Here is a 16,079-nt window from a genome sequence, read left to right as displayed (position 1 = left end):
ATAAATGTTTATAGGTTGAATGAATGAATGAGTGAAGTGGGACCTTTTTTGCATGAAGAAATGAATGCAATTTACCTCTATGGAAAAATTGTGTGAGTAGGACCTAAGGAATTGTATTATTTATCCGCAAGAGCATTTCATCTGTCTTCTTTTCCTTTCTCTATATCTCATCTCTGTAAATGCTTCTCTGTGAATCTGCTGTCATTGCCATCATTACAGTTCCCCCCAAGGGGGCGGCAGAGCAGGGGGGCACTGTTTGTGATAAAGGGCAGAGAAGGTACAAACCAAGACATGCCCAGACCCTCCCTAGCTCAGCCTGTCCTTGGGTTAGGCAGGCCAATCTTCATGGACTTGTGGGGATCTGAACACCACACACACACACACACACACACACACGCACACACGCACGCACGCACGCGCGCGCACGCACGCGCGCGCACGCGCGCGGGGGGGAAAATTGCGGAAAGGATGTAGCATCACTTTTCCATGATGTTCTGCCAAAAATTCATAACCTGAATTTTATCAGAGGAAGCATCAGACAAAGCCAAATTGAGAGATTTTATCCAAAATAAACAGCCTGTAATCTTAAAAACTGTCAAGGTCAGAAAAGTCAGGGAAAGACTGAGGAAAGTGTTTTAGAATAAAGGAGGCTAAGGAGACCTAACAACTAAAAGCACTGTGTGATTCTGATCCTTTTGCTATAAAGTACATTCGTGGGACATTTGGTAAAATTTGAATGGGGTCCAGGAGCAAATGCAACATGTATTCAATGTTAATTTCCTGATTTTGATGGTTGTGTTGTGGCTGTGGGGGAGAATGTCATTGTTGTGGGAAATGCACACTGAAGTATCACTGAGTGATGGGGCTTCTGTTTGGCAAGTTACTTTCAGGTGTTTCAGAAAGAGAGAAAGGTTTTTGTACATGACTTACAATATTTTTTGGTGAATTTGAGATTGCTTGAAAATTAAAAAAAAATTTTTTTAAAGAAAAAAGTTAAGAAACCAACTTGGACTTTTTATCATGGACAAGTTGTCTTGATGAGATTCGATCTGCATTATATGCTGAGGGAAATGTGCAGAAGAGGGGCCTTGGTGTTCCTTGAGAAGATTTAGGGGTGGAGACGTGGTGAAGCCTAGGGGCATAGCCAAGAGCAAGCCTGCATCTCAGCAGCTCTCAGCAAGTGAAAACAGACTCTGAAGACAGACTGTCAGCTCTGGGATAGCAGAGAGACCTCCCAGGGGCAAGTGCAATTAGCAGGTTTCTGGGGACTGGGGAGCAAGATGCCAATTTGATGATTTAGTGTGAGAAAATGTACACAAGGCCATTGGCACTCTTTGACTAGCGGATTTCCTCCCTGTTGCAAACTTCAAGGGGGAAGCCAGGTGGCCATCAGGAGACTGCTTGGTAAGTAAGGAATCACAGTGAGAGGAGCTGACCAGTGTGATCAGAGCATCCAGAGGTAACTGTCCAGGGCAGCCTGATTTCTGCATTCTGCACATGAGCCTCACACTTGGCAATGCTTTGTGGAGGCGTGAGTCTGGGACGGGGCTTGCCCTCCCTTGGGCAGAGCTGAGGTGGCCTCCCAAGCTTCAGTTTTTGTCTGCTTTCATGGTTGGCCACCTCTCCGCTTGTGTTCTTTCTTTAGATACGGTGATAGCCTCAGCCAGGTTGTGGACCCCTGAATGTCTTTGCCTGTGTGTGATTCTGTGTTGCCTCCTTCTGGGTTGATTTCATACGTTCACTCTCAGGGACATATACCCTCTTCATTCAGGTTCCTTAGAGATCCTTCTTGCTGCTACTGGCCACATGAGAACTGTGTTAGAGAGAGACTGCACTCTAGAATAGCAACTTCCCTCTTTCTATTTTTATTTATTTTTTTAAGTCTGCAGCCATGTAAAAGGAAGGAAAGACTTTTTTTTTTTTTTTTTTTTTGTAAAGAGGCTTACCTGCTTGGAATATCATATTATCCTCTAACTTCCCTGGGTTGCAGGCTTTCTTTTAGAGATTTAGCCCAAATGGATATTTTTTCCCGGTTGAGGCCTGCTATGAACCAAAGGAATTCGGTTCCTTGGTGCAAAGTCCAGGCAGGGCCGTTGGATGTGGGTGGAGACTACAGTTCACTTTCTACAGCTGAGTAGTGCTGTCTCAGGGGTGAGACCCCACCCCTCCCAACCCTGCCCCTTCAGTCTCCCCTCCTCTGGAGGGTTTGCTGTTCTTTCTCCCACAGGTAGCCATATCTCCTCCAGGTACTTGAAGGCCCCGGGCTCCTTAGCCCTGGAACCTGTGGTCCCAAATGGCTCCTTACGTAAAAGCCGTTTGTTTCCTGGTGAGTGTTAACGGCAGTTGCCCCAACCTTGAGGCTCTTGAGTGCTAGAATCTGTTTTTGAAGAGGTGCTGGAAACCCGAAACCTGGCACGCAGGTTAAGTCTGCCTGCGGCCCAGAAGCAGTGGTTCTGTATGGCTCATTGGTTAGAGACCAGCCAAGAGGGTCTGGGTCCTTCTGTGAGTGATGAAGACCATGGGAGCCCTCAGACACGAACCCTGTATTCTTCAAAGGAAGGTTAGAAGGTTGTTTTGATTTTTACAAAGGAAGCACACGTACATATGTGGACTGGCCCACACTGGTCTAACTTCAGAGTCCTCAATTTAGTGTAATTTTATATTTTGTTTACCCCTTTGCCCATACCATGATAAAGCCTTTCATACAGATGCCTTTATAAATAACTACTCCTTTTCCAGAACATGCCTGATTTGCATTTCTACACTGTGGACATTGAACCACGTGTTCAGTTGGGGTGTCTAGCAACCCCACCTAGTTGCTACACGGTCACTAGGTCAGCTGTTGAGTCCTGGCTTGGCCATCTGTGCTCTGTGGCAGATGTCGGACCATCCTCTCATCTAAAAGTGCTGCTTCATGAAGAGCTCATGGCCCTTAGCACCTGGCGGACAGAAACACTAGCTTAGAGGGTGGAGTGGTGAGCACCTGCAAGGCTCAAGGAACAGAGACTTGGTTTCCATTTGTAAACAAAACAAAACAAAAAGCCCCATGTGAATTCTGGCACTAGTCTTTGCCATCTGTTTGATTTTTTTACTGGGTCAGGCGCTGTGATGAGTACCAACCTCTGCGGACCAGTGAAAAGGATTAGAAGTAGAATCACCTGAAAGATGGCATTCAAAGCAGGTAGGGCCTGTGGTCTGCTTAGGGATGTATAACTTTCACCTGCATTCTGTTGCTAGACCTCCTTGCATCTGGGAGTAGGGGCTGGGGTGGCGGGGAAAGGCAGGCAATAACAAGAAATGTGTCCCTTGGGGTCTCCTACTAAGCTGTGCCTCTGTCAGTCAGATTTCCTATTTGATGGAAATAGTTCTGCCCTCTCCAGCTCTGCCAGGCAGCCCCCTTGGAGAGAGGGGTGGGAACTGGATGTGAAACTGATGTGAAACTGATCCCACTCCTCCAAGTGGCCAAGTGGCTGGAGGCTGACAGCTGTGTAAGGAAACGCTCCCTGTCATGGGCTTTGGGTCCCTGCTCAGTCAAAAGGCAGACTTTTTACTCCCAGTGACAGCTGCAAAGTACAGATTTCTGGTGGGGCACTAGCTCTGAATTCCAAATACCATTTGAGTTTCAAAAGCGTCTACGTTTCCACGTCTCTGGTGCTCTTTTACAACTTGGCACTGTGATAGCCGATGCACGGCCATCCACTTTTACTAAGAATTCTAGCCAAATGATTTACGGAATGAGAGCACAGGTGATACTTAAGGCTTTGCTCCTTGGGGGATGAAAGTGGTGCGGAATGTGCTCTGAATTTCAAGAGATGAGAAAGGTGGGTGGTATGGGGACGGAAGGCGATGAGATTTTGGAAGCTGCGTGACGCCTGTGAGGCTGTGGAAAACATGTATTTCTGTTTACAATGATTAATTTTTGTTTCAGAGAGCAGCTCTCCCTACTGAGGGTTGCATGTGCCAGAGAGTTAATAAAGGATCCTGGGGACACCCGTGCTTCATGCTTTATGCATGCCCATAGGTGGAGGTGGAGGCATTTGGATCTAGTACAACTTGACAGTCTATTTCCTGTGGTTGAGGGATGGCTGGATTCGCTACTGTAAGAGCAGGATCTGGAGCCTAGCCCTTCGCCCAAGCTGTCATTCTTGCCTGTTAATGCAGGATGGACGGTGTTATCTTCTAACTTTGATAATTTGTGACTCAGAGATTCTTGCATAGCTGAGATGTTTTAACAATGGATTAAAGTGTACAGATTTCAAGTAACAACTTCTTTGCTTCTGTTTGAGGCAATACACTTGACTGTCCACATTCATGTTAATGCAGTGGTGGAAAATAAATCTCAGTGTTTTAAAATAGACTTTAAAAAGCATTACCAAGACTACTCAGTGCCTTTAAAAGAAATCCTCCTCCTGAACTTTGAAAGTCTTTCTCTCCAAACATAAAGGAAAGGTCTTACATGGCTGTTTTGCTTAATGTGGGCTGGTTTTATTTTGGACTCTTTGAAACCCAGCACGAAGGCTAAAATTCTGCTATGTAGAGAAGTAAAAATGAAAGAAATGGTGAGGTTTTGGTTGTGCTAAATTAAAGTGACAAGGTACAGATAACAGGGCACGGCTGTGTCCACAAATTAGCCCTCTCTAATTTGCTGCTGTGGAAAGTAGTGCTTTGGTGTTGCATTGTAATTTCTTTCTTGAATTAAAAGTTAAAAAAAAAAAAGAAAGTCTACTTTGCTCAAAAGAGGAAACCTGAAAAACTCAAGCCTTTCAGTATTTAAATGGCCTATGGTTCCCTGTGTGCAGGGAACTATTTGAGCAAATCCTGCTTCAAAAATATGTAAATTACATGGTTTTATTTTTAGAAGCCACACTATGTGTTGGATTGTTTTGTGTGCTACTTAAAGTTATCCTTTTCCAAAGTTTTTGTTGTAATTCAGAATGTATTTTGCGTTGAGCAGGTGGCAGCTGTATTTTGTGTGGTCTCTTGTGTAAATACAGTACCACGTCATGTACAGAATAGATTTCTGATGGCTGGAGGGTGGGGCGGGAGTTGGGGGGAGAAGAACAAGGCTCCCTTCTCCAACTTCTGTCTAGTTCTGTGCAATAACTATACCGGTGGGGAGCCAGGATGACATTTGGTTTCCCCAGTCACAAAATGTCTTGCCCCAAATTATGATATTCTTTTCCCCAAAGTCAACTTCCCAGAAGGCTGAAATGTCATTTTGCAAAGTGTAGTGGCACATGAACTATTTTATTATATTACAGAAAATCAGCTGCACAGATTGCAGAACAAAAGTCAGGATTGTTGATCACAACACTTTTAAAAAATTGCAATTTATGATCATTTGTCTTTTGTTTTCAGTTTCTATGGGTATTTGCTCAAGGAGAGACCCATGACTCCACATCAGACCGTCCATTCCTGGGTGCTGACACTTTCACGCTCCTCTGAGGCTTTAATTCGTCATGACTCATTCCACACAAACATCTAAGATGTTTCCTAAAGTGTGTTCCACAGATCATTAACAGATGTGATGTTTAAAGAGTTCCACAGTCAAATTTGAGAGACACTGGGAAAAACAAAGCTAAAAGACTGCTTTACTGAAGGACTTTTCCAGGGCCTTTAACAGACAAATGTGCATGTGAATTGTCAGGACAGTAAGCTCATCTTCTTGCTGTGTCCTCACCTGTGGTCTCTTCTGAAAGGGCACCAATCTCATTCATGAGGGATCCACCTTCAGGAGCTAATCACCTCCCCAAACCTTACCTTCAATACCGTCACACTGGGATTAGGTTTCAACAGAGGGAATTTGGAGATGCAGACATTCAGTCTGTAACATAATGGTTCAATGAGAGGCTGCGTGTGAAGGCACTGAGTTCAGGGCCTGGGAGACCAGCGTTAGACTGTTGGGAGACGTATCAGGAAACCTGCCATCCTCTTCTGCAACCCCTTCCTCCTCAGTGAGGCTCCCTAGACAGGAATAATCTGCCCTGCTACCTTATGCCTATTATCCAAACCTTGATTCCTCCTTCCTTATTCCTCTCTTCCTCCCCAACAGTCTGCTTATAACAAGCCCAACATTCAATAGGCTTCCAAAGAAAAGGAAACCTGCATTCTTTGTTTTTTAAATTGTTTTTCTTTTTTTAATTAATTTTTTTTTTGGCTGCGTTGCTGCACGCGGGCTTTCTCTAGTTGCGGTGAGCGGGGGCTGCTCTTCGTTGCACTGCGCGGGCTTCTCATTGTGGTGGCTTCTCTTGTTGCAGAGCCTGGGCTCTAGGCACGTGGGCTTTCAGTAGTTGTGGCACGCGGGCTCAGTAGTTGTGGCACGCTTGCTCAGTAGTTATGGCTCACGGGCTCTAGAGTGCAGGATCAGTAGTTGTGGCGCAAGGACTTAATTGCTCCCCTGCATGTGAGATCTTCCCAGACCAGGGATCGAACCCATGTCCGCTGTGTTGGCTGGCAGGCAGATTCTTAACCACTGAGCCACCAGGGAAGTCCCAGATAACTCAATTCTGTAAGCAATACTGGATTGGCTCCCAGACCAGGGAAGCAAATTCTTTGTTTTTGTACGATAAAGGAAATAATTGGGCCAATTAGTGAAATTTGAATAGGAAATCATATACTAGTGTTGTATCAGTTTTAATTTCCTGACTTTGATAATTGTGCTTTGTTTATGTAAGTGAACTTTTTTTTTTTTTTTTTTTTTTTTGCTGCGCTGCACAACTTGCAGGATCTTAGTTTCCTGACCAAGGATTGAACACGTAATCTTGGCAGTAAAAGCTCGGAGTCCTAACCAGTGGACCACCAGGGAATTCCCTGTAAGTGAATGTTCTTGATCTTCAGAAATACATGTTGAAGTATTTAGGGTAAAAGGGCATCACGTCTACATCTGACTCATATACAGTTATAGGGGAGGAAAAACTATTCTTTTTCCTTTATGTTCCTAGTTTCTCCACTTGGGGCCCTGCAAATTAGTCTGAAAAAGACAGAATAATGAGAGAAAAACAAATAAGTTTATTGACACAAGCAGCATGCATACCCAAGGGAGAAACTCAGTGATGAGTGACTCAAAGGGGTGGCTAGGACTTGGGTTTGTATAGCATCTTAACAAAGAACAATAAATTTTAGAAAAGTGATGGGACAAAGGAAAGGGACTTTAGGTTTCCAAGGGTGGCAAACTGTGGGAAGGTATATGTATGTGAAAACTAATGGAAGGTAAGGGTCAATTTAATAAGGTTCGTTTGTGCAGGTCTACCTGGTGCCACCTCAACTCAGGAGTTAAGGTTGTTATTCTGTTTTCAAGCAGATCAGCAGAGGGCAGAAAGCTCATCCTGTGTCTGCTTTTTAAGAACTTGCCTTCAGTCAAAACAATCCTTGTGATAGAGTGGCATATTTTGGGGTGGTGTACTCTGAACTACTTCACAATTCAGAAAAAAGTAATAATACAAAAAAGAGATAAAACGTTAGTATTTGGGGAATCTGGGTGAAGGATATACTTCATATTCATCTTGGAACTTTTTTTAATTGAAATATAGTTGATGTACAATTTTATATGTTACAGGTGTACAATATAGTGATTCACAATTTTTTAAGATTATACTCCATTTATAGTTATTACAAAATATTGGCTATATTCCCCAGGTTGTACAATACATCCTTGTAGCCAAACTTACACCCAGTAGTTTGTACTTTCCACCCCCCCACCCTTATATGGCTCCCCCCACCCCCACTGGTAACCACTAGTTTGTTCTCTATATCTGTGAGTCTACTTCTTTTTTGTTATATTCACTAGTTTGTTGTATATTTTAGATTCCATATATAAGTGATATCATGTAGTGTTTGTCTTTGTCTGACTTATTTCACTTAGTATAATGCCCTCCAAGTCCATCCAGGTTGTTGCAAATGGCAAAATTTCATTTTTTAATAGTTGAGTAATATATGTATATATATGTTTTATATATGTATATATATATACATAATACATTTTCTTGATCCATTCATCTGTTGATGGACACTTAGGTTGCTTCCATATCTTGGCTACTGTAAATAACGCTGCTGCTTTGAAAGTTGGGATACATGCATCTTTTCAAATTAGTGTTTTTATTTATTTTTTGAATATGTACCAAGGAGTGGAATTGCTGGGTCATGTGGTAGTTCCACTTTTAGTTTTTGAGAAACCTCCATACTGTTGTCCACAGTGGCTGCAGCAGTTTACATTACCACCAACAGTGTGTGAGGGTTCCCTTTTCTCCACACCCTCACCAACACTTGTTATTTGTGTTTTTTTCTTTTTTCTTTCTTTCTTTTTTTTTTTTTTTTTTTTGCTAATAGGCAATCTGACAGGTGTGAAGTGATATCTCATTGTGGTTTTGATTTACATTTCCCTGATGATTAGCAATGTTGAGCATCTTTTCATGTGCCTGTTGGCCATCTGCCTGCCCTCTCTGGAAAAGTGTCTAATCAAGTCTTCTTCCCATGTTTAATTGGGTTGTTTATTTTTTTGATCATTTTGGAACATTTACGTAAGTCTGAAATTATTTCAAATTATGAACTCTAAATTGAGTTCAGGAGAGAACATTTAATTTTCTCCCAAACTTCAAAACCATTTCTAAGCTAGTAGTCTCTAAATAGTAGGAAGAAGGCTCTTCTTTTTTAAGTATACGGCAAGTGATTTTGAGATTGCCTTAAATTCATATCAATTAGCTAAAAATATTTCAGACATTATACCTTCTATCCATAGAGTAGTGTGAGTCTTGACATGCTAACAGAGCCACTTAGAATAAAGTGGACCAGTAGGAAGTATTTTTCTAATGCTGAATTTTTAAATAGTCTTAAATAGTCTTTTAAATTCTTAAATAGAAAACTAGTCTGTAATTGAAGATATTTTTACTCATACTGTTCATAAACTTACAGGCTAATCTCAACCCTTGTCATTGAATGTGTTTTAAAAGAGTAAATAAAAATGTACTAAGAAGTGAGAAACCGTAGAGGGGATTTCCTGAAAAGTGAGAGTGATCATGTACTGGAAGCTTGTTGAAGAGTCTTTCCTCCCCTGTGGACTAGGAAGAGGCACAGATACTTGATTTCTCATGGTCTACATGTCAATATACCTGGACATTAGTCTGTGGATGATTCAAGTTTTGACTCTTAAAAATATTTATAGGCCCACAAATTTACATTTTTTATTAATCTTAGGACCTACATCCCATTGTGAAATCACCCATTGTTATTACAAGTAACTTGGGGCTCCCTTGTGAATTGTCACTTATTAGTAGCTAGTTCCTGCAGTTTAACTCTTCAGTAGTGTAGAGTCATAGATTGCTAACTACTTTTATACAGATTTGTATCCATTCTGTGAAGAAGAGTTTTGCCTCTCTCTGCACTTTCCACTGGAACTTTGATAAACTGGCAATCTAGGAGTCTTAATAATTATAACTAATCTAGCTAGAGTAATGGTACCCTGCTTTAGAAAGAGCAGTTCTTTCCTTGGTGATGCTGATCTAATGAATGGATGTAAGCTGTGAAGTCGGACATTTTCTGGGGGGTCTGTCCTCACTCTAACGTATCTGTATAACCTTATACAAGCTACAGTCCATCCTCATTATTGGGGGCTTCCATATTTGTGAATTTGCCTACTTGAGAGTAGTAACCTCAAATCAGTGCTTATGGTGCTTTTGTAGTCATTCACAGACATGAACAGAGCAGTGAACATTTGGAGTTACCCAGTGAACAAGTTCCCAGTTGAAGTCAAATAAGGCACTCTGCCTTCTTTTTTCAGCTCTTGTACTGTAAACAGATGTCCTTTTTTCATAGTCTATTTAATGCCATGTTTTCCACATTTTTATGCTTTTTGTTTATAATTTCACTGTTTAAAATTAGCTCAAAGCACAGTGATAGAGAGTTCTCTGTGTTCCCAAGTGCAGGAAGCCTACGCTATGCCTTAAAGAGAAAATATATATGCTAATTATCTTTGTACATGCATGAGTGACCGTGTTGTTGCCATGAGTTCAATGTTAATGAATCAACAATACATATCAAATGAGGTGTCTTTAAACAGAAACACACATGAAACCAAGTTATTTATTGATTGGCTGAAGGAAGTATTGTGGCCAGTCACTAGCTTGAGGGAACGTAATTCTGCATTTCCCCTTGGAGCAGTGGTTCAGCATTGGCTAATTTAGTGTTCATGAAGACTCTATAGAGCATAACTACCACGATTAAGGAGAATTAACTCCTTATTTGATCTCTCCGAATCTCAGCTTCCTTATAGTTAGAGTGACTATATTACTCATCATAAAGCCCAGAAGGAAGGTGAGAATTTATCAATCGTTATCCTAGTTCAACAGGTGTAAACAAAGACTGTGTCGAGCAGACTAGGTCATATAGTCATCCTATCACAGGTAATGTGGAGATTAAAATACCTAATTGCAGTAGCATTCAACAAATATTTCTTGATCCTCTCCTGTGGGGCTGGGTGTTGTATTGGGCGATAGCTATCAGTGGTAAACAAAACCACCATGTCCCCTGCCTGCATAGAGTTTACTGTCTGTTGGACGAAGGGACATGAATGAATAAACACACAAATAAGTATATTGTCACATGTTTTGACTGATTCTATGAAAGAAAATTACAACCAGTTCTATAGGTTTTAATTGTAGAGAATAAATATCTAATTTTGAAGTTGGGTGTGTCAACTGAAAAAAAATGCACAACCTAAAATTGAGAATTACGTTTTACTCGGTGGACTTTCTGAGGACTCAAGCCCAAGAGGCAGCCTCTCAGATAGCGCTGAGGGACTGGTCTGAAAAGGAAAGGGAGGAGCCAGGATATATAAGAGTTTTTGCAACAAAAACCAGGGAGTCAGAACATCAAAAGATTAATGTTAATTAAAGAAAACCAGACATCTCAAGTTAATGAATTTAGCACTTTTCTATGTATGGGAAGATGGAAGAGTCTGGGCTCACTGAAATCATTCCTTTGATATGCACGTTAGCTATCTGGGGCCAGCATCCTGTTCTTTCCTATCCTGAGTCCTCTCAGGGTGCACTGTTGGGGTCCGCTGCAGTGGCTGATGGCTTGATGGCTGCAACATTCTTTGTTTACTGATATGGCAGGCGACATTTTTCATCCACAGGTAATAAGGCAAGGAAGAGGTCTCTGAAAAGGTGACGTTTAATCCGAGATCAGAAGATGATCTTCAGTTTATCTTTCCAAGTAGAGAGTGAGGTAGGATAGAGCCTGACCCTTTCCAGAAAGACTGTAGTGGCTGAAAAGTAACAAACAAGGAGAGAATGATACAAGATAAGGTCATGGTGAAGATACTAGGAGCAGTGGGAATCCATTGAGGGATTCTGAGTTGAGAAGTGATAAGATATTTTAAAAGTTCTCTGTAGTGGGGCTTCCCTGGTGGCACAGTGGTTGAGAGTCTGCCTGCCGATGCAGGGGACACAGGTTCGTGCCCCGGTCTGGGAAGATTCCACATGCTGCATAGCGGCTGGGCCTGTGAGCCGTGGCCACTGAGCCTGTGCGTCCGGAGCCTGTGCTCCGCAACGGGAGAGGCCACAACAGTGAGAGGCCCGCGTACCGCAAAAAAAAAAAAAAAAAAAAAAAAAGTTCTCTGTAGTGAGTGGAAGTGGGAGTGGGAGGAGAGGAGCAAGTGAATGCAAGGGGCCACTTAGGAGGCTACTGCAGCAGTCCCGGTGATGTAAACCAACTATACCCCCCGCCCCCGCAAAAAAAAGAAGTCCCAGCGGAAGTGCTGGTGGCAGTGGAGGTGGAAGAAAACTGGGAGAGATACATGAGGTCAGATCTGCTCGTCTTGGCAGTGAATATGAATGAGCGGGATAAGAAAAAAAAAAAGTTAGGAATGGTTCTTAGATTGCTTGACTAGAGGTTCCACTTCCTGAAAGGGGAAATGTTGAAGGATAAACATTGTGGGGACCAGAGTCAAGAATTTAGCAAATTAGATGTAAATGTATTTACATAGAAGACCATGGATAAATGCTAGTTTCTTTTCCTGTTTTATATCCTAGCCGTAGCAGTTTTTGGATTTTTTTTTTTCTCCATCTCTTTCTCTCTGTGGGTTTGTGTGACATTCACATTTGGTCAGTTATTCTTTCATTTTTCATATCAATTTTCTGAACATTCTTTCATGCACATTAGTTGGAAGTCAGTTAACACCCCATCTCTTCAGTGCTGCCACTATCTGAAAACTTTAGGGGTGTATCTGGTCCACATTTCAGATCTGATTCAGGATGCCAGGAAGAGAGAGAACTGGGAGCCAGAACTGGCTTAGATCCTTGCACAGTCCATGTGGTACCCCAGTGTAGGCTTCTAATGTCACAGTTCTTATATGTACACATCTGAGCTCAGCTGCTGCCCGGGTACAGGCTCCCTCAGCCAGCATGACTGGATTGTGGACGAACTCTCCAGATCCTGTTTTTGAACTTGGGTTTTACTTCTGACTTTTCCTTCTGTCTTTGGGACCTGCTGGGCGGAAAACTTTTCCTCTACCCACTTAGATTGGGTTGGTCTGGGGCTTGCCCATTAACTGACAATAGCCAGATTAAAAGGAGAAAAGAGAAATCTTATTTACCTGTGCTTACAGTAGTACTCAGTAAGGAGTAATTTGTCAAATATTCAGAGGTAAAGATCTATACACCAATTTAAGAAAAGGGAAGGGGGCTTAGAGCTTCAGTGGGAAAGTATGGAAAGTTCTGTTGGGCTCGTTGATGTTAATGGAAACAGAATTCATACTTTCTGGTGGTAAGAGTCACTCTTCCCTCTGAAGGGCAGGTCAGGGGCAACTGTATTATGAGGAGGCTCTGCTCTGAGTTTAGATAATTTTTTTTTCTGTAGCTGCTGATTGTTTTGATGTTTTCAGTTTAAGGTAATTTTTTTTTTGGTGGTACGCGGGCCTCTCACTGGTGTGGCCTCTCCCGTTGCGGAGCACAGGCTCCGGATGCACAGGCTCAGCGGCCATGGCTCACGGGCCTAGCGCTCCGAGGCATGTGGGATCTTCCCTGACCAGGGCACGAACCCGCGTCCCCTGCATTGGCAGACGGACTCTCAACCACTGCGCCACCAGGGAAGCCCCAGTTTAAAGTAATTTTAATGCCACTTTGGTGGGCTATTAATTAATCCCTTCAAACTCTAGGTTTCTTTTTGCTCAGGGCAATCCCTACCCATTTGAGACTAATAAATTGAATGTCAAAAGGAAGGGTTCTGGGTCGCTTTTTTCCTGGCAACTCCTCTATCCTTATGCAAATTTACCCGTCTTCTCCCCTTTGAACTGCTCTGCCTACCAAGGATTGTTGGGAGGGGTGACCCTTTCAGGTCACAAAAGGTCATGGCCCTCCCTGTCCTGGGGAGGTACTAGTGTTTCATCCCTCATTTGCATAACTGTGTGAGGCCACAGAGTTGACTCATCCCTGAACTAAGATTGTTTCTAGTGACCTAAGTTTGCTAACCCAAAGACAGACACATGGTCTGGCAGCTTCCCTTTCTTGAAACTTTAAGACCTGCCACATCCTGTGGATATGGAGATTTTTAGCTAATGGATAATTAAGGGATGCTGTGAATTAAAGGCTCACAGATTTCTTGCAACTTTTTGATCTTGGATAAACAAAAATGTTTAAAAAACAGTGATTATAAGGCCAGGTCTCTGTTCAAAGGTATAATCCTAAACCTTGCTGAGCTGATTCAGCCTTTCCCTCTTGGGCTGCATGAACTGGTCCTTTTTGATTAGGAAAAATTTGATATCTGGTTACTGGTTCATAAAAACAGAAAGATTTTCCTTCTTTTTCAGTTACCAAGTTTTTAGCAGGGAAATGGTAACCTGTTAAGGTGTGATTATGTGTGCTTTTGAGCACTGCTTTGCTTCCAAGGAGAAAAACTGTTAGAGGCATCAGGGAGATAGGAACAAAGAACCAAAAATTACTATGTAAAACTTTTAGATATTTTTTAAAACAATTAAGTAATGTTCTTTTTATCTGGCAAGTGATAATGATGCCCTGGATATATAGTATATTGAACTTTTGTGAGACTTTCAAATATTTATTGCTAAGTTTTTGGACAACATGGAGAAATGGGAGCTAGATGCCTATACAGTTAGATACAAATGGTTGTATAACAACAGCAAAGCTTCAGCAGCCACCTCCTCCTTTTTCCTTCCTGGACTGCTTGGGTGTTCAAGGCACTGGCCTTCAGCCAGGACTCACTGGTATACTGGTCCCTCATGGCCAGAGTCCATTCTGATTGGTCACCGTGCACCCTATGTCTGTGTTAAATATTTTAAATGTGATCTTAGGGTATGAACTACAGCTCTTGGGAAAAGCAGGCTGAAGCTGGGCCAGGGCCATATGAGCGCTTTGGGAACTTCATACGTGGTACCCATACCCCAGCTATAATTGAAACGAAAAATAAATCATAGTGTCAGGAAATCCAACACAGTGCACATTTTCCCATGATGTAGACTTCAGCTTTCTGTTTAGAACTATTAAGTAAAAAATTATGTTTTATTTTCTCATGGATTGGATGCTCCTGCTTTGTTAGTGCCTTAAACATGAACCTTTGCTGAGCTCAGAGTGGGCCTCCTAAGGCAGCAGGGAAAGGAGAGAACTGGGGATTATGCATTGATTCTACTTACATTTTGAGCTTCTATTGGTAGTTGCCTTGGCTAAAAGTGAGTAAAAATTGTTTGCATAGCCATTAAGCATTTATGATAATGTGTAAAGTTGTTTTTTTAAAAAAAGCATTGCTTAAATTAAAATAGCACCATGAGCAAATAAGCCTTAGACTTCTTGTAATAAAAAAATGAAACAAAATACTCAACAGAGGCATTTGCCACAAAATGTATATTTATTAAACGACCACTTTGCATATTGGCTTAGTTACATTATTTGCTTTTGGTTTTAGGGTAAATAAGTGTGCCTTTGCCAGAAGAACAGACCTCCCCTAGCGCCATCTTCTCTTTTACACCTGACTCTCCTGCTGTCATATGAAATGCTGACTTGCAAAGCAGATGATGAGGTGGGATTTGAGGTGATGATATTTGGGGTGATCTTTTCCTAGAGATGTTACAGTGTACTGTGACTATTTCTCAGCACTGAGAGTCTGGGTGGAAGACTAGCAGATTTTTACAAGCCTCAGGATGGGCTTCTAGCTTCATTTGCCATCATAAAAGCCTGTCTGACGGGGGAGATGTCTCATGATAATCTCAAGCTCCCTTCTGCTCTATGCCAGGTTGAAAAGAAAGACAATTATGAAAAAAAGAGTGATGAAGAGAAGCGCCAACTGCCAGATCCCTTAATGAGTGAAGGATTTATCTAGAAACACAGCTGAAAATACCCATTAAATGTGTAAACTAGACTGAAGGGATTGACAGAAAGTAGACTGACAATTATTTATTGAATTACTGCATTTTTATTAGTTTGAAATGCACTTGCATATGTTCCAATTAGCCCTGGGGAGGAGAAAAAAGTATATTAGTAACAATTCAAAGTTATAAAAAATGTTAATTATTAAGCTGCTCTAACTCTAAAAATGAGATGTGTAGGTTAGGGTTGGATGGATAGAAAGAGCAATCTACAGAAAATTCTGTTTTGGAACTACCAGGCTTTATGACCTTAGGAAATAAAGATAATAAACATTTACTGAACATTTATTGTGTGCCAGGTTCTCATGGGAGCACTTGGCATCATTTAATCAACGTAGTAACCTTATGAGGTGGCAGTATTATTCCCGTTCTACAGACGGGTAACTGAGGCCTGGAGAGCTTAAGGGAAGGTATTTGGCCAGAGTCACCTGGCTAGTTAATGACACAGTCAGGATTCCAACCCAGGCCCTCTGACCTCAGAAGTTATGGTCTTAAACATATGAAGAGATGTTTCTTGCCTCTGTCATTTAACTTCTCTGGGCAGTTTTCTTATAATTAAGGATCAGGACTAGATTATTTGTGATTAATCAGAGAGTTTTGAAACTAGAAGCTCATTGCTTTTTTTTTTTTTTTAACTGAAACTGAGAAGAGCCAATGTTCATCCCATACTCACCACAAAAGGTCAAGAGAATGACTAAATGGCAATTAC

At 41.8% G+C, this 16,079-nt stretch overlaps 1 protein-coding gene across 9 annotated transcripts in view; it reads left to right on the top strand.

Moving 5' to 3' along the window:
* Positions 1–16,079, top strand: part of ELMO1 (engulfment and cell motility 1) — an 813,276-nt gene that overhangs the window by 292,717 nt on the left and 504,480 nt on the right. The window contains exon 2 of one of the 9 annotated variants that reach the window (XM_081244559.1): positions 6,725–6,812. The exons of 6 other annotated variants lie outside the window; for them this stretch is intronic. The gene's annotated coding sequence lies outside the window, so the exon portion shown is untranslated. Of the gene's footprint in view, positions 1–6,295; positions 6,813–15,005; positions 15,025–16,079 lie in introns of those variants that run through there. 2 more of the 9 variants (XM_081244560.1, XM_081244564.1) reach the window with 2 other exon arrangements.

This window comes from Mesoplodon bidens (assembly GCF_964165515.1).
Source record: "Mesoplodon bidens genome assembly, chromosome: 9".
In the NCBI taxonomy this organism is placed as follows: domain Eukaryota; kingdom Metazoa; phylum Chordata; class Mammalia; order Artiodactyla; family Ziphiidae; genus Mesoplodon; species Mesoplodon bidens.
The sequence above is the reverse complement of the archived record's forward strand: the minus strand, read 5'-3'. Positions and strand labels throughout refer to the sequence as shown.